Below are 18,554 nucleotides of genomic sequence, written 5' to 3'. Positions count from 1 at the left end.
ACCTGTTTGGACCCCAGTCCCTGAAAGTTATGAGGTCCAGATTCCTGATTTTGTGGCCAGCTCAGGTATCCAATTCAATACAGATGGCCTTACTGAAATAGATTATTTCAAAAAAAAAATTTCGGATGAATTGGTCAACTTGATTGTAGAACAGACCAATTGATACGCGCAACAATTTTTGGCCTAGAATACCACGTCATCATTTTCAAACTGGACCTCCGTCACTTCTAATGAAATGCTGAAGTTTTGGGGCCTTGTGCTCCACATGGGCATAGTGAAAAAGCCGGAAGCTAGGCAGTATTGGAGTGCGGACATTCTGTACCACACCTCACTGTACAGCAACACTATGCTCTGCAAAAGATTTGAGGCAATTCTTAAATTCCTCCACTATAATGACAATGCCCAATGCCCACCCCCAAATGACCCCTCTTTTGATCGCCTCTATAAACTTCGGCCAATACTTGACCATTTTGCTGCCAAGTTTTCAGAGGCATACATCCCAGAAAAGAATATTTGTGTGGATGAATCCCTAGTCCACTTCAAAGGCCGGCTGAAATTCCGTCAGTACCTGCCCAATAAAAGGCAAGTTACGGATTGAAATTATATAGGCTGTGCGAAAGCATATCGGGGTACACTCTTAAATTTAGAGTGTACGAAGGAAAAGACGTTTCCGTTATTGAGCCCCCCGAATGCCCCCTCTCTCTTGCAGTAAGTGGTAAAATTGTCTTGGACATGGTGTACCCACTTTTGGACAAAGGGTATACCTTTACATGGATAATTTTTACTCTAGCCTGCCTCTCTTTCAGTGCCTTGCTGCCAGGGCTACTGTCGCCTGTGGCACTATTCACAAGAACCAGCGAGGCCTCCCCAAGACACATATTGCGCAACCACTGGCAAGAGGCGAGAGCAGGGCACTTTGCAGCAATAACATCTTGCTGCTAAAATACAAAGACAAGAGACATCCATCCATGGCAGTGGCTCTTCCACTGTCCCAGTACGAGGCACAAGTTCCACCGTCTCCAGATTGCATTCTGGCTTATAACAAACACATGGGAGGGGTGGACTTATCTGACCAAGTCCTAAAACCGTACAGTGCCACGAGAAAAACGAAGGTCTGGTATAAAAAGCTTGTGGTGCACATTGTGCAGATGGCACTGTACAACACATACGTGCTCTCACGTAATGCAGGTGGGACATGGACATTTCTTGAGTTTCAAGAAACTGTTATTAAGGCCCTCATTTCTGAAGACCAAGAGGAGGAGCGCCCCAGTACTTCATCAGCGGCGTACAACCGTATTGTACCTGGCCAACATTTTCCCAATGTTATCCCCCATAGCGGAAAAGAAGGAAGGACCCAAAAGAGATGTAGAGTCTGCTACAAAAAAGGCATCAGAAAGCAAACCACTTCCACTGTGAAACTTGCCCCGATTGTGTATCAAAGATTGTTTCAAAGAGTTTCCCAAATCCCTAAGTTACTAAATTTTTCTTTTATTAACCCTAATATCACCTTTTTATCCCCATTCTCTGCAGTTTCTATATGTCCCCACATCTAAAATCCAACCTCAATTTGGCACCCATAACCCATTCCGTAATCCTTTTAATTTTACCCCAAAACCATTCCAGCAAAATCTGCGGTTCAGTGTGCCGTAAGTTCTCATTATACCCCAAAACCATTCCAGCAAAATCTGTGGTACAGTGTGCCGTAAGTTACCCCAAAACCATTCCAGCAAAATCTGCGGTACAGTATGCCGTAAGTTCTCATTATACCTCAAAACCATTCCAGCAAAATCTGCGGTACAGTATGCCACAAACTTTCTAATTGTACCCCAAAACCATTCCAGCAAAATCTGAAGTACTGTATGCCGCAATTTTTACAGTTTTTCCACTGTACTGGTACCATAGTGGGAATGCAGCTGGTGTGAGAAAATATATTCTGCAAAATCCTCATCCAAAATGCAAAAAAGGCGCTGCATTCCTTTTGTGCCCTGCTGTGTGCCCAAAAAGCAGTTTATGACGACATATGGGGTACTGCCATGTTCAGGAGAAGTTGGGTAGTAAAATTTGGGGTGCTATTATTCCCGTGTTCCTTGTGAAAATGTTAAAAATTGGGTAATCTTAGTGTAAAAAAAAAAAATTTTTCAATTTATGGCTCACTTTTCAAAAAACCTGTGAGGTGTTATTTCCCTCTGTACCCCTTGGTACCTTCCTTGAGGGGTGTAGTTTTAAAATTGTGGTCACTTGCCGGGGTATTTTTTAAAGAATTTATGGCAGAACCTCAACCATTGCAGTGCAAAGCACCACTTTAGGCCTCAAATCTCATTGATGCTGTCTCACTCCTAAGCCCTGTTTTGCACCCACGTAGAGCTTTACAGCCTTATATGGGGTATTTCCTTATTCTGGAGAAATTGGGCTTCAAATTTTGGGGGGTATTTTCTGCTATTACCCTTTTTAAAAATGTAAAATTTTTTGGAAACCAAGCATTTTAGGTAAAAAATGTTTTTCTTTTTTACATATGCAAAAGTCGTGAAACCCCTGGGGTATTAAAGTTCACTTTACCCCTTGTTACATTCCCCAAGGGGTCTAGTTTGCAAAATGGTATGCCATGTGTTTTTTTTGTTTTTTGTTTTTTTTGCTGTTCTGGCACCATATGGGCTTCCTAAATGCGGCATGCCCCCAGAGCAAAATTTGCTTCCAAAAAGCCAAATGTGACTACTTCTCTTCTGAGACCTGTAGTGCGCCAGCAGAGCACTTTTCACCCCCATATAGGGTGTTTTCTGAATCGGGAGAAATTGGGCTTAAAATTTTGGCGGTATTTTCTGCTTTAACCCTTTGTAAAAATGTAAAATTTTTGGGAAACCAAGCATTTTAGGTTATATATATATATATATATATATATATATATATATATATATATATATATTTTTTTTTTTTTTTTAACATATGCAAAAGTCGTGAAATCCCTGTGGGGTATTAAGGTTCACTTTACCTTTTGTTACGTTCCCCAAAGGGTCTAGTTTCCAAAATGTAATGCCATGTGGTTTTTTTTTTGCTGTCCTGGGACGATAGGGGCTTCCTAAATGCGGCATGCCCCCAGAGCAAAATTTGCTTCCAAAAAGCCAAATGTGACTCCTTCTCTTCTGAGACCTGTAGTGCGCCAGCAGACCACTTTTCATCCCCATATGGGGTGTTTTCTGAATCGGAAGAAATTGGGCTTAAGATGTTGGGGGTATTTTCTGCTATTACCCTTTTTAAAAATGTTAATTTTTGGGGAAACCAAGCATTTTAGGTAAAAAATAATTTTTTTTTTACATATGCAAAAGTCGTGAAACACCTGTGGGGTATTAAGGATGACTTTATTCCTTGTTACGTTCCTCGAGGGGTCTAGTTTCTAAAATGGTATGCCATGTGTTTTTTTTTTGCTGTTCTGGCACCATAGGGGCTTCCTAAAGGTGACACGCCCCCCAAAAACCATTTCAGAAAAATGTTCTCTACAAAATCCCCTTGTTGCTCCTTCCCTTCTGAGCCCTCTACTGCGCCCGCCGAACACATTACATAGACATATGAGGTATGTGCTTACTCGAGAGAAATTGGGTTACAAATACAAGTAAAAATGTTCTCCTTTTACCCCTTGCAAAAATTCAAAAATTGGGTCTACAAGAACATACGAGTGTAAAAAATGAATATTTTGAATTTTCTCCTTCACTTTGCTTCTATTCCTGTGAAACACCTAAAGGGTTAAAACACTTACTGAATGTCATTTTGAATACTTTTGGGGGGGGGTGCAGTTGTTATAATGGGGTCATTTGTGGGGTATTTCTAATATGAAGACCCTTCAAATCCACTTCAAAACTGAACTGGTCCCTGAAAAATAGCGAGTTTGAAAATTTAGTGAAAAATTGGAAAATTGCTGCTGAACTTTGAAGCCTCCTGATGTCTTCCAAAAGTAAAAACACGTCAACTTTATGATGCAAACATAAAGTAGACATATTTTATATGTTAACCAAAACAAATTTATTTTGAATATCCATTTTCCTTACAAGCAGAGAGCTTCAAAGTTAGAAAAATGCTACATTTTCTAATTTTTCATTAAATTTTGGGATTTTTCACCAAGAAAGTATGCAAGTTACCACAAAAATTTACCATTATGTTAAAGTAGAATATGTCACGAAAAAACAATCTCGGAATCAGAATGATAAGTAAAAGCATTCCAGAGTTATTAATGATTAAATTGACAGTGGTCAGATGTTCAAAAAATGGCCGGGTCCTAAGGTGTGAAATGGGCTTGGTCATGAAGGGGTTAATATTGGCATCATGGTGAACTTTGTAAAATAATGTAAAAGGGGTCTGGAAGCATTTTTGGAGAATAACAACATCGCTGGTTATGTATATTATATTTATAGGGACAGAACGTTGATCCAGGGATTTTTTTCTGAAGCCATATTTGGAGTCGGGAAGGAATTTTTACCTCTAGTATGAGGGTTTTTTGCCTTCCTCTGGATTAACTCACTAGGGACTTATTAGGGGTATAGGTTGAACTTGATGGACTCTGATCTTTTTTCAACCTTATGAACTATGTTACTATGTAATATGGTCAAACTTGGGGGTAGACTCGCCTTAAAGGGGTTCTTTGGTGCTTAGACATCTTATCCCCTATCCAAAGGATAGGGGATAAGATGCCTGGTCGTGGGAGTCTCGCCGCTGGGGACCCCCATGATCTTGCTTGTGGCACCCCATTTGTAATCAGTCCCCGGAGGTCTGATTACCGGCGACTACAGGGCGGGTGGCTGGTGGCGTGTGACGTCACACCTCCGCCCCCTGTGTGATGTCACGCTCCTCCCCTCAATGCAAGCCTACGGGAGGGGGCGTGATAGCTGTCACGCGTCCTCCCATAGACTTGCATTGAGGGGCGGAGCGTGACATTACACGGGGGCAGAGGCATGACGTCACACGCCGCCCGCCCTGTAGTCGCCGGTAATCAGACCCGGAGCGAACACGCTCCGGGGACTGATTACAAATGGGGTGCCGCGTGCAAGATCACAGGGTCCCCAGCGGCGGGACTCCCACGATCAGGCATCTTATCCCCTATCCTTTGGATAGGGGATAAGATGTCTAAGCACCGGAGTACCCCTTTAAGACAGTGTATAAGATGCAAAAAGAGCAGAGGAGAAGGGAAGAGGGTGGAAGAGAAAAAAAAATCTGACTCTTGCATTGTATACCTAATGCACATCACGGCATGAAAAGATGAAGGAAAAGGGAATTGTTTTCATGAGACATAGCAACAAATAAATCATATATTTATTTTTGAAATATGTTTCATTTTTTTCTATTATAAAAAATGTTTCCTTTCCCACATTACACACACAATCCTTTTCATACATATATTTTTGGCAGAACACTGAGTACACATTTTCTGAATTCTAATTATGGTTTTGCATTGCTGAGCTACTCTGTCTTAATTTATTAATGAAAAACAAATTTACTAATTCTCTTCCAATCTGTTTCTATCTCAGATGTTTTCATTATCCCTGGAACATACAGGCACCATATTTGTACAGACAGGATATAATGGATATGTTTATGACACTTGTTGATGTACTTGCAAGATCTTGTTAAAAATCTCTTGCTTGAACTTACAACAGCACTAATGTCATGTTATGATGACTAATATAAACAGCATTAATACTCGTGTGTCAAGTTAGTAATTCAATTATGATGTTATTTCTTTTGTGCTATTATGTGTTTTCTATAACCTATATTGATGATAAAATATATTTATTAAATACAAAGCATTCAAAGGTTTTCAGAAAACACATTCAGACCCTTTCCTATGATACTGAAAATTAACCTAATTGGTTTCCCATTTCTCTTGATCATCTCTGAGATGTTTCTACACCTTGATTTAAGTCTTCAGTGACAAATTCAGTGGATTGGACAAAATTTGGAAAGACACAGTCCTGTCTATATAAGGTTTCTCAGCTGACAATGCACATTAGAGCAAAAACCAAGCCATGAGTAGGAAGAAATGCCTGTGGAGCTCAAGAGATAGGATTGTGTACAGGCATAGATCCTGGGAAGGGTTCTAAAGAATTTTGCCGCACTAACAAGATTTCTGACCATTACTGGCCGCTGTGTGTTTCCTTACCACCCACTCCCACAACATGTGTGTCCAATCCCGTCACATGACATCCTAGAAAAATGAAATAAAAAGTGATCAAAAAGTTCCATCAAAATAAATATGGAATCAATAACAACAGACCACAATTGTCTCCACATGGGGTCCCCTTACCTTCCTCTGGCCGCTGATCACCAAGTCATTGATAAAGGCTGCCTGGGTTAAAAGGGAGGAAGAAAAAATAAAAACACAATTGCAATGATTCTTCCCCGTCTGCTTCGAGAGGTAAACATTTAGATTTTTGGCCTTATTTGTAGTTGCTGTGACGTCCCGATCTATCTGTGGGTCTGTCTCTTTAGCCATTCAGATATCTTGTGTGACCACACCTGCTCAGCTGCCTATATTAACTTGCAGTGTGCTTCTACTGTACATCTCGCGAGTGAAAGAATATTGTTTCTGAAGCTAGCTTCCTTATTCTGCTTTCTGCATTTCTCTTGATTACCTGGCATTTTGTGACTCTGCCTTTAGTCTAAGAATATTCTATCTGGTTTTTGCCTTGGCTTATATTTGTCCTTTTTGTTCCAACTCGGCATGTTGACTATCCTGTGTGTTTGTTTGTCTCCCCTGAGTATTGTTTTGTGTGTATTTGCCTTTTTGTATAATTAATCAACAAGCGTACCTGGACAGTGTGACTTCGGCAAGGCATGTGCTGACATCAGTCAGCGAAGTATTCACAAACTTGGTTGCTTTCTCAATAACTTCTTTTCTTTATTTGCAGTTTCATAACTTCATATTTTGCAGCGATAAACTTCATGCAAACAGATGTCTGATCTTATGCAGGTCAGATGGATAAAGACCTGTGCTCCATCCTGCCGCACTCCACGTTTCAGGGCAAACCCCCTTAGTCATGCGCAAAGGTAGGACAGGTCAGGTGCTAGATATAGGGTGTAGCAGTCTTACAATTAGCTCTTTCTGCACCAGAAATTCAGAAACATTCCATCATTCGCAAGACACATATCCTATCACCAATACAAATCTAGAGAAATACCTTAAAATTATATGCTTCATTCAAACCTTTCGGTTCGAGAGATTGCAACTCCAAAATCCAATACTTCTCATGACGCAGTAAGTTCCTTTTTATTATCTTCCCTATTCATTCTACATTCAACATTCCCGAGTACCTCCGAATTACAGACTTGTGTTCACCTATTCTTATTTTAATCTGACATGCTTTTTGCCCCACATAAATTTTGCCACAAGGGCATTTGAGGAGGTAAATGATGTTAGTGCTCAAGCAGGAGTGGAACCCTTTAATCTGTATATTATAGCCTTTAGTGGGGTGATAAATAGTACAGTCACCTTTCACTATGCCACTACATTGGCCCTCATTTACTAACAGCACTCCGACTTTTTTTGTCAGGTTGTGTGCCTTAATTCTGTGTAAATTCTGAATGTGTGACAGAAAAAACCCAGAGGAATCAGAAACTTGGAGGTAAAAAACTAAATACAAAATGGGCTTGGTTTTCAGGAAAAGAGGTGTGTTCCCTACATTTCATCCAAAATCACTCGTCTTTTATGAAAACCACTTTGAAAATCATGTGAATTTTCTGGGAAGAAAACCCTACACTTTAACACATTAAGGACCATGGATGTGTATACACATCCAGTCTGGATATACGTTCCGCCATTAGGATGAGTAAACTCGTCAATGGTTCTTGTGGGTGCTGCCCAGTGCACCCACGAGATCCCGGCAGGGACTCCAATGTAACACAGTCAGGTCACTGGTCCAGCCAATACACTTGTAGGGGTGCGGTATTGCTCTGACAGCTCTGATCCTTTGCAGGCATGCAGTGGGGTCTATAATTCATATAATGATGTCCTGAAAGCCAAAGGGAGCTCCTCTCCTTCTTGGTCCTACCTGGTGGTCAGGCAATCAGATAGGGACTAAGTAGGTGTACTGCCCAGCCCGGGATTAACAGAGTTATAACATATGGGGCGGATTTCCTCCATTTCAAAAGCTACTTACCAAAATGATGTCCCACAAATAATTTGTGGGGAAAAAAAGCTAATTTCAATTTTTTTGACTTTGAAATAATTCTAGCAACACAATAAGGGCTCAACGCACTTACTTTTGCCCTAGGTGAATACTTTAGGGGGCGTACTTTCAAAAATGGGGTCACTACTTGGGAGGCCGTATTGTTCTGACAGCTAGAATGCTTTGCAGGATGAAGTGCGGTCTATAATTTGTATAATGATATCCTGAAAGACAAATGGTGCTCCTCTCCTTCTGGGTCCCACCATGTGGCCATGCAATTAAAATGGCCTAAGCGGGGGTATTACCAAACACGGGACAAACAGCGTAATAAAATATGGGGCACATTTTCTACTTTTCAGGTGCAGTGTAAAAAAAAAATATGTCCCACAAATGATGCATTTGTGAAAAAAAAGAAAATGTAAAATTTTCCACTGACTTTGTAACCATTCCATATGTTGAAGATACAGCACTCTCTGTAAGGGCTTGGGTGCACTGTTAGGGTCCCGACCCATGTGGATTCAAACAAATGATAACATAGCACTCCAATTGCGGTGAAAATAATAGTAAATTTTATTCTTGCAATCCAAAAATATATATGTGACGTTTCGGTCAAAAATGACCTTCCTCAGAACGGATTGCTGCAGAGGAGAGGTAAAGTTAAGGAGAAACGGTGTCCTATGACCGTGTGGCAGGTAAGTGGAGATGGCGAAAGATGTCGCCATCTCCACTTACCTGCCACACGGTCATAGGATACCGTTTCTCCTTAACTTTACCTCTCCTCTGCAGCAATCCGGTCTGAGGAAGGTAATTTTTGACCAAAACGTCACATATATATTTTTGGATTGCAAGAATAAAATGTGGAGTGGAGTGCTATGGTATAATTTCTTTGTCACCATTCCAGCCACACAAAAATGACTCAGAGTACTCCCTTTTGGTCTAGGTGAATACTTTAGCTGGTGTAGTTTCCAAAATTGGGTCACTTGTGGGGGTTCTATATGGTTCTGGCTGCTAAAACCCTTTGAAGGCATGAAGTGCAGCCTATAATCCATCTGGCCCAAAATTATGCCCTGAAAGCCAAATAGCGCTCCTCTCCTTCTGGGTCCTACCACGCGGCCAATGAACCAAATATGGCCTAAGTGGGGGTATTTCCAAACATGGGCTAAGCAGCTCAATAAAATATAGGGTGCATTTCTTTCAATATCAGAAGTGATGTACAAAAAATATGTCCCACAAATGATGCATTTGTGAAAAAAAGCTAATTTTGAATTTTTAACACTGATTTAATAATAATTCCTGCCCAAAAAACTATGGTGCTAAAATACTCACTGTACCCCCTAGCGAATACCTTGAGGGGTCTAATTTTTAGAATAGGGGCAATTTGGGGGGGGGGGGGCTATTTTCTACCACCTAAAAATTTCTGCTAACCTTGCATAGCACATAAAAAAAGATGTACTTTTCAAATGTAAAAAATGTTGAAAATGTCAAGTTAAATTGTAAGGCTTCTAATTCATTTAAAATGTTAATTAAAAACTAAAGAAATGCTTTCAAAATAAAGTAGACATCTGAAAGTATATGTTTCATAAACTATTTGGTCAGAAAGTTTAAATATTTGCAACCTATTAGTGTTAAAATAGCGAAAAATCTTTTTTTTTTTTATTTCATGATTTTTTGCATTGTAAAAAAAAAACTACTAATGATATCGGCTTTTACTATGTACATGAAGGACAACTTGTGACAAAAAATACTGTGTCAGAATTATCGTGATTGGCAAAACATTAAATTTGAAAAAAAAAAAGGCCTGATCTTTCAGGGGTGTACAGGTTTACTTGTGTTGGTCCTTAAAGGGGTATTCCAGGCAAAACTTTTTTTTTTTATATCCAACAACTTGCTTCGGAAAGTTAAACAGATTTGTAAATTACTTCTATTAAAAAATTCTCAATCCTTCCAATAGTTATTAGCTTCTGAAGTTTTCTGTCTAACTGCTCAATGATGATGTCACATCCCGGGAGCTGTGCATGATGGGAGAATATCCCCATAGGAACTGCACAGCTCCCGGGATGTGAGTCATCAGAGAGCAGTTAGACAGAAAACAACAACTCAACTTCAGAAGCTAATAACTATTGGAAGGATTAAGATTTTTTAATAGAAGTAATTAACAAATCTGTTTAACTTTCTGGAGCCAGTTGATACCGTATTTATCGGCGTATAACACGCACTTTTTAGGCTAAAATTTTTAGCCTAAAGTCTGTGTGCGTGTTATACGCGGATACACCCCCAGGAAAGGCAGGGGGAGAGAGGCCGTCGCTGCCCGCTTCTCTCCCCCTGCCTCTCCTGGGGTCTAGAGCGCTGCTGTCGGCCCTTTTCACTCCCTGGTTATCGGCGCCGCTGCCCGTTCTGTCCCCCTGACTATCGGTGCCGGAGCCGATAGCCAGGGAGAGAGAAGCGGCGCCGACAGCCAGGGGGAGAGAAGGGGCAGCGGCACCCATTGCCGGCGCCGCTGCCCCGTTGCCTCCCCCCATCCCCGGTGGCATAATTACCTGAGTCGGGTCCGCGCTGCTCCAGGCCTCCGTCGTGCGTCCCCGGCGTAATTGCTATGCGTTGAATGGCGCGGCGCATGACGTCAGAGCGCCGCGCCGTGCATAGCAACAACGCTGGGGACGCACGACGGAGGCCTGGAGCAGTGCGGACCCGACTCAGGTAATTATGCCACCGGGGATGGGGGGAGGCAACGGGGCAGCGGCGCCGGCAATGGGTGCCGCTGCCCCTTCTCTCCCCCTGGCTGTCGGCGCCGCTCCTCTCCCCCTGGCTATCGGCGCCGGCACCGATAGTCAGGGGGACAGAACGGGCAGCAGCGCCGATAACCAGGGGGTGAAAAGGGCCGACAGCAGCGCTCTAGACCCCAGGAAAGGCAGGGGGAGAGAAGCGGGCAGCGACGGCCTCTCTCCCCCTGCCTTTCCTGGGGGTATATCGGGGTATACACGCGCACACACGCACCCTCATTTTATCATGGATATTTGGGTAAAAAACTTTTTTTACCCAAATATCCTTGGTAAAATGAGGGTGCGTGTTATAGGCCGGTGCGTGGTATACCCCGATAAATACGGTATATAAAAAAAAGTTTTGGCCTGGAATATCCCTTTAAGGAGTTAAAGCATGTATAAAGTTTCTGAAAGCAGAGTAAATTAGTAAATACCTTGGGAAAAAAAAGGTCGGAACAGCAAAAAACACAACAAAACCTAAACTCCACTCTTAGTAAATCAGGGCCTTTGTGTACAATAAAGCATGGGTATGTTCCTCTCTACTTTGCCAAGAATGTTTGTTAACTTGTCTTTTTCTTTGCCACATCACTCCTAATTGGTCTCTCTCCCAGTGAGTTCCATTTTTAATCTGTTGCACATGCTAGATCATTTATCATAGAGACTTATATACATTACGCTTTCAATAATGCATTTTTTCTGCCACTCCTTTTCCTATTTCATTTCCAGTATTTCTAACCTTCTTTCTATTGTAACCTTTTTAACAAATGTTCTACAAATTTAATTTAATTATTTCCAATTTCTTGTCATTACTAGATATTTTTCTGGCTCCAACAAACTGACTCTTCGGTAACCCTTTAACTACTTAAGGACACATGACGTACCGGTACGTCATGTGTCCTTAAGTAGTTAAAGGGTTACCGAAGAGTCAGTTTGTTGGAGCCAGCCTTGCCCCCGCGTCATAGCGGGTCGGGCGCCGCCTCTAACATCGGCCGGGACCCGTGGCTAATAGCGCGCGGCATTGATCGCGGTGCCACGCGATATTAACCCTTTAGACGCGGCATTCAAAGTTGACCGCCGCGTCTAAAGTGAAAGTGAAAGCATGACGGTTAGCTCAGGGAGCTGTTCGGGATAGCCGCGGCGAAATCGCGGCATCCCGAACAGCTTACAAGACAGCTGGAGGATCCCTACCTGCCTCCTCGCTGTCCGATCGCCGAATGACTGCTCAGTGCCTGAGATCCAGGCATGAGCAGTCAAGCGGCAGAATCATTGATCACTGGTTTCCTATGAGAAACCAGTGATCAATGTGAAAGATCAGTGTGCAGTGTTATAGGTCCCTATGGGAGCTCTAACACTGCAAAAAAAATAAAATAATGAAATAAAAAAGTGAATAAAGATCATTTAACCCCTTCCCTATTAAAAGTTTGAATCACCCCCCTTTTCCCATTAAAAAAACACAGTGTAAATAAAAATAAACATATATGGTATCGCCGCGTGCGGAAATGTCTGAATTATAAAAATATATCGATAATTAAACCGCACGGTCAATGGCGTACGAGCAAAAAAAATTCCAAAGTCCAAAATAGGGCATTTTTGGTCACTTTTTATTTCATGAAAAAATGAATAAAAAGCGATCAATAAGTCCTATCAATGCAAAAATGGTACCGTTAAAAACTTCAGATCACGGCGCAAAAAATTAGCCCTCATACCGCCCCATACGTGGAAAAATAAAAAAGTTAGGGGTCAGAAGATGACAATTTTAAACGTATCAATTTTCTTGCATGTAGTTATGATTTTTTCCAGAAGTACAACAAAATCAAACCTATATCAGTAGGATATCATTTTAATCGTATGAACCTACAGAATAAAGATAAGGTGTCATTTTTACCGAAAAATTTATTACGTAGAAACGGAAGCCCCAAAAATTTATAAAACAGCATTTTTTTTTTAATTTTTTGTCTCACAATGATTTTTTTTCCGTTTCGCTGTAGATTTTTGGGCAAAATGACTGACGTTATTACAAAGTAGAATTGGTGGCGCAAAAAATAAGCCATCATATGGATTTTTAGGTGCAACATTGAAAGAGTTATGATTTTTTAAAGGCAAGGAGGAAAAAATGAAAATGCAAAAACGGAAAAACCCTCGGTCCTTTAGGGGTTAAATACCATTGGTGCATGATAACTAGTCTGGTGCAACATACTATTTCTATCGGTAGATTTACTATAACGTGTAGTAGAGAAGCCATACTGGTTAAGATGTACCTCCACATCTCAAAAATGTATTACATGGGGATCATATGAGAGAGTGAACTTAATGGTGTTATGGCATTGATTCAACTTCTCTACGAACTGTAGCAATGACATTTCGTTCTGCTTCCAAAGCATAAAGACGTCATCCACATAGCTAAGCCATGTGGATGACTTCTCCAGCCCACAGGTACCAAACACATGAATATCCTCAAAATTTGCCATAAAGGTGTTAGTCAAACTTGGGGCTACTGCAGACCCCATCAATACTCCATCAATCTGGAGAAAGAAATCATTATCAAACCTGAAATACTTTTTTGATATAGAAAAATCCAAAAGGATTATCAGGGAATTAAATTTACGATTATCAATCATGTGGTTCCTTGACAATAATTATCTAACACACCGGATGCCTTCTTTTTGTGTTATCTTGGTGTACAAACTCTGGACATATAACATACATAGATATGTAACACTTCTATAGTCCCACTGATCTAAATCATCCAAAAAATTATTAGTGTCTTTCAGGCACCTATCCAGTATTTTAATATTTTTAAAATGTAACATAGCAGGTAGACAGAGTTTGTAGGAGACAGGATACATTTATTTGTAGAATCTGGAAGAGACCAAGGTAGCAAGGACCAAGCTTGTAACAGGGTATCTTGAAGCGGATGTACTTGGATGAAAACCATACTATGTCACCAGGAGAGAAGGACAGAGGAGGTCTTATACTCTTATCAGCTTGCGCCTTCATGCGTGAAGAAGCCTGGGATAACAACTGTCGGATATGTTGCCAGATGGTGGAGAAGTCATGGACCAGCTTATAAACAGCAGGCACACAGGAGGAAACTGGGAGAGGAAGAGGAGAACAGAGATGGAGTCCATAGACAACAAAAAAGGGAGACGGACTCGTGGACTCGGAATCCTTATGATTATATTAGAATTCAGCCCAGGGGAGAAGGTCGACCCAATCGTCTTGGCGAACTGAAACAAAATGCCAAAGATAAGTCTAAAGAATTTGATTAACCCTCTCCATCTGACTGTTGGACTGAGGGTGGTAGGCCAAGGAGAAGTCCAGATTGATGTCCAGACTGTTACAGAGGGCTCGCCAGAACTTAGAAGACAAACTGCACACCACGATCCGAAACGATATGCTGAGGAAGACCATGTAAACGAAAAACATGCAACAAGAAGTACTCTGCCAGCTGTGGGGCAGAAGGAAGACCTGGTAGAGGAATGAAATTAGCCATCTTGGAAAACCGATCCACAACAACTTATATGACAGTGTTATTATGAGATGGTTGCAAATCGGTGATGAAATCCATGGCGATATGAGGCCACCAGTAGTGCCAGGAGATTAGAAGTAGAGTCTTGTGTATATCTGGATGACCTGCTGTCAAGGAAGAATGACCCCATTTCAGTACCTTGAATCTCAATCTGGCGGGCACAAAGGATTTTACCGGAGGAACTTGCTGAATTTCAGCCGGAGCGGCAGGAATCAAACGGTCTGGAGGAATAATATGCTTAGGCATGGAGTCCAAACCAATGACATCAGAGGACCTGGAGAGAGCATCTGCCCTGATGTTCTTATCTGCCAGATGGAAGTGGATGAAGAAGTTGAACCTAGAAAAGAACAGTGACCACCATGCCTGGCGGGGGTTCAAATGCTGAGCAGACTGAAGGTATAGAAGATTCTTATGATCGGAGTAGATGCTGACTGGATGAGAAGAACCTTCCAATAAATGTTGCCATTCCTCCAAAGCTAGCTTGATAGCGAGGAGTTCACAATCTCCAATGGAGTAATTCCTCTCAGCAGGAGAGAAGGTCTTAGAGAAGAACCCACAAGTTACAGTCTTGCCATTGGCGTTTTTCTGAGTAAGAATGGCACCCACTCCAATTGAAGAGGCATCAACCACCAAAGCAAAGGGCCTCTCCGGATCTGATCTTGTAAGCACAGGAGCAGAGGCAAACGCAGACTTTAAACGGGAGAAGGCCTCTTCAGCCTCTTGAGGCCAAGACTTAGGATTAGAAGTCTTATTAGTGAGAGCCATAACTGGAGCAACCAAGGACGAAATATGTGGGATAAATTGCGGATAATAGTTAGCGAATCCAAGAAATCGTTGAATGGCACGTAGGCCCGAAGGACGAGACCAATCCAATACTGCAGACAATTTATCTGTTTCCATCCGCAGGCCCCGGTGGGAGACAATGTAGCCAAGAAACGGAAGACTAGACTTGTCGAACAGGCATTTCTCCAGTTTTACGTAGAGATGATTCTTCCGGAGTTGCTGAAAAACCAGACAAACATTAGTACAATGTTCCTCTAAGTTGGAAGAGAAGATCAGGATGTCATCTAGGTATTCGCACGTTCTGTCGGAAACTGTTCAGACATGAGCTCCAAGTGCATAAAGCACTGTGTAACGAAGCCTCTGCATAACTTGGAATCACCATCATACTTAGAAGGAAAAAGCAGATGTAGCTGGGAGCCAGAAGACACTGCAGGAACTGGTGGTGGGCCAGGTTGCGGTACCTGCTGCTGTTGTTGCTGCAAGGACAATAGCTGTTGCAGCATAGCAGACAGTTGGGTAAGTTGCTGCACCTGTCTCGCCAATTGCTGAGACTGAGGTACCACAATGGAGGGAAGATCCACGACTTAAGGCAGGGGTACCTCAGCGGGATCCATGTCCGGATCTAACTGTAACACTCACGTTTCAGTAGACTGGAACACAGATGACAGTGGATCCGCTAGACCTGTGTGGTAAATGACTCGGACTGTATCAGGGAGCGGAGTCTAAGGTGCTGCTTGTTTTCACCAGAGCCCGCCGCAAAGCAGCATGGACTTGCTACAGCAGGTGGCACCCAGGTCGCTACCCCTGGCATGGCTCGACCACAAAGGCGGCTGAGGAGATTTGAGGCACAGGTGGGATTAGGCAACTCGTGGTCTGGATAGCAGGAGGTCAGGGCAGGCGGCACAGTAGCGTAGTCAGGAATGTAGCAAATGGTCAGGTCACAGAGCAAAGTAATCAGGTCACGGAGCAAAATAATCATACACGGCAAGACAATACACAGGAATGCTTTCTCTAAGGCTCTAGGGCAACAAAGATCCGGCAGGGAAGTGTGGGAGGTGGAGGAATTTATCAATGAGCCACAGGTGTTACTTCACTAATGGGCGCATTGGCCCTTTAACCCCTTAAGGACCCAGCTCATTTTCACCTTAAGGACCCGGGCATTTTTTGCACATCTGAACACTGTCACTTTAACCCTGTAAGGACCCGGGGTTTTTCCGTTTTTGCATTTTCGTTTTTTCCTCCTTACCCTTAAAAAATCATAACTCTTTAAATGTTGCACCTAAAAATTCATATGATGGCTTATTTTTTGTGACACCAATTCTACTTTGTAAAGATGTCAGTCATTTTACCCAAAAATCTACGGCGAAACGGAAAAAAAAATCATTGTGAGACAAAATTGAAAAAAATGCCATTTTGTAACTTTTGGGGGCTTCCGTTACTACATAGTATATTTTTCGGTAAAAATGACACCTTCTCTTTATTCTGTAGGTCCATACAATTAAAATTATACCCTACTTATGAAGATTTGATTTTGTCGTACTTCTGGAAAAAATCATAACTACATGCAGGAAAATGTATGCGTTTAAAATTGTCATCTTCTGACCCCTATAACTTTTTATTTTTCCGCGTATGGGGCGGTATGAGGGCTCATTTTTTGTGCCGTGATCTGAGGTTTTTAGCTGTACAATTTTTGCATTGATAGGACTTTGCATTGATGAACACTTTTTATTCATTTTTTCATGAAATAAAAAGTGACCAAAAATGCACTATTTTGGAATTTTTTTGAGCGTACGCCATTGACCGTGTGGTTTAATTAATGACATATTTTTATAATTTGGACAATTCCGCACACGGCGATACCACATATGTTTATTTTTATTTTTATTTACACAGTTTTTTTTGTCATGGGAAAAGGGGGGTGATTCAAACTTTTATTAGGGGAGGTGTTAAATTATCTTCATTCATTTTTTTTTCCACTTTTTTTTTGCAATGTTATAGCTCCCATAGGGGACTATAACACTGCACACACTGATCTTTTAAATTGATCAGTGGTTTCTCTTAAGAAACCACTGATCGATGATTCTACCGCTTGACTGCTCATGCCTGGATCTCGTGCACTGAGCAGTCATTCAGCGATCAGACAGCGAGGAGGCAGGTAGGCTGTCATGTCAGCTGTTCGGGATGCCGCGATTTTGCCGCCGTGAGCCCGAACAGCTCCCTGAGCTAGCCGGCATGGTTTTAATTTCACTTTAGATGTGGCGTTCAACTTTGCCACGTCTAAAGGGTTAATAGCGCGCAGCATCACGATCAATGTCGCGCACTATTAGCCACGGGTCCCGGACGTTGTTAGAAGCCAGGCCCGACCCGCTATGTTATAGATCGGGAGCGGATTCATACGTCATGGGTCCTTAAGAGGTTAAGCATTAATAACTCTGGGATGCTTTTACTTTTCATTCTGATTCCGAGATTTGATTCTGATTTTCGTGACATGTAGGAAGCCTATTTGGCTGAATTTGTGCGAGGGGGCGTGAATTCCCACGCCCCCCTGCACCTAGAGGCGGGGTCTTGCTGGAGGCACCACTATTAAACGCCCCCGCAACACACAGGTGGGGCGTACGTGGTTTTCAGGCACTTCGGCGGTCGTCCAGCGTGCAGAGGTCCCACCACGAGAAACCCGGTCTCCGGCCTTATGTCTCAGTCAGGTACCACCACACGCTCCAGGTTCCCGGAGAGGACCGGAGCACCGTCCCCGGTTGCCCCACTCAGGTCCCCTCGCCGCCCTCTGCGAGGCCCCCTGCCACCCCCTTTGCCGTGTTACTCTACTGGGCCGGGCGAGACACGGAGGGGCGGGCGGCAGCAAGCGGCGGACATAGTCATAGCCTCTGCCAGGCGGCCCAGATTGCTTCCCCAAGAGTACCCACCCCCACTCCCGGGGGCCCGAGCGGCGAGACCAGCGTCCGCCGGGCCACGGGGGGGGGGGGGGGGGGGCGGGGCCCACCGCCGTCTAGGTGCTCACCGGGCCCTCACCTGGTTCGACCCGGGTCTCCTCCTCGGCCGCGGGAGGGGGCGAAGCCCACGTCCAGCACGGTGCCCGGTCCGGTCCCCACGCCGGGCTCTCCTCCTCCTCCTCGGTCCCCGTGGTCCCGGTCGGCAGGATGTGGCGTTCTCCCCGGCTGCCGGGGGCGGCGCCGCCGGGCCGTGGGGTGCGAGGGGGCGGAGCCAAAACGTAAAAAACAAAAATACAAATAATAATAATAATAATAATAGTAATAAATATGTCAAAACAAACAAGTAAATGTATAAACAACAAGGCAGCCGGGTGGATCACTCTGGCTT

This window comes from Hyla sarda, chromosome 3 (genome assembly GCF_029499605.1).
Source record: "Hyla sarda isolate aHylSar1 chromosome 3, aHylSar1.hap1, whole genome shotgun sequence".
NCBI classification, from domain to species: Eukaryota; Metazoa; Chordata; class Amphibia; order Anura; family Hylidae; genus Hyla; species Hyla sarda.
This window is presented reverse-complemented; position numbering follows the sequence as displayed.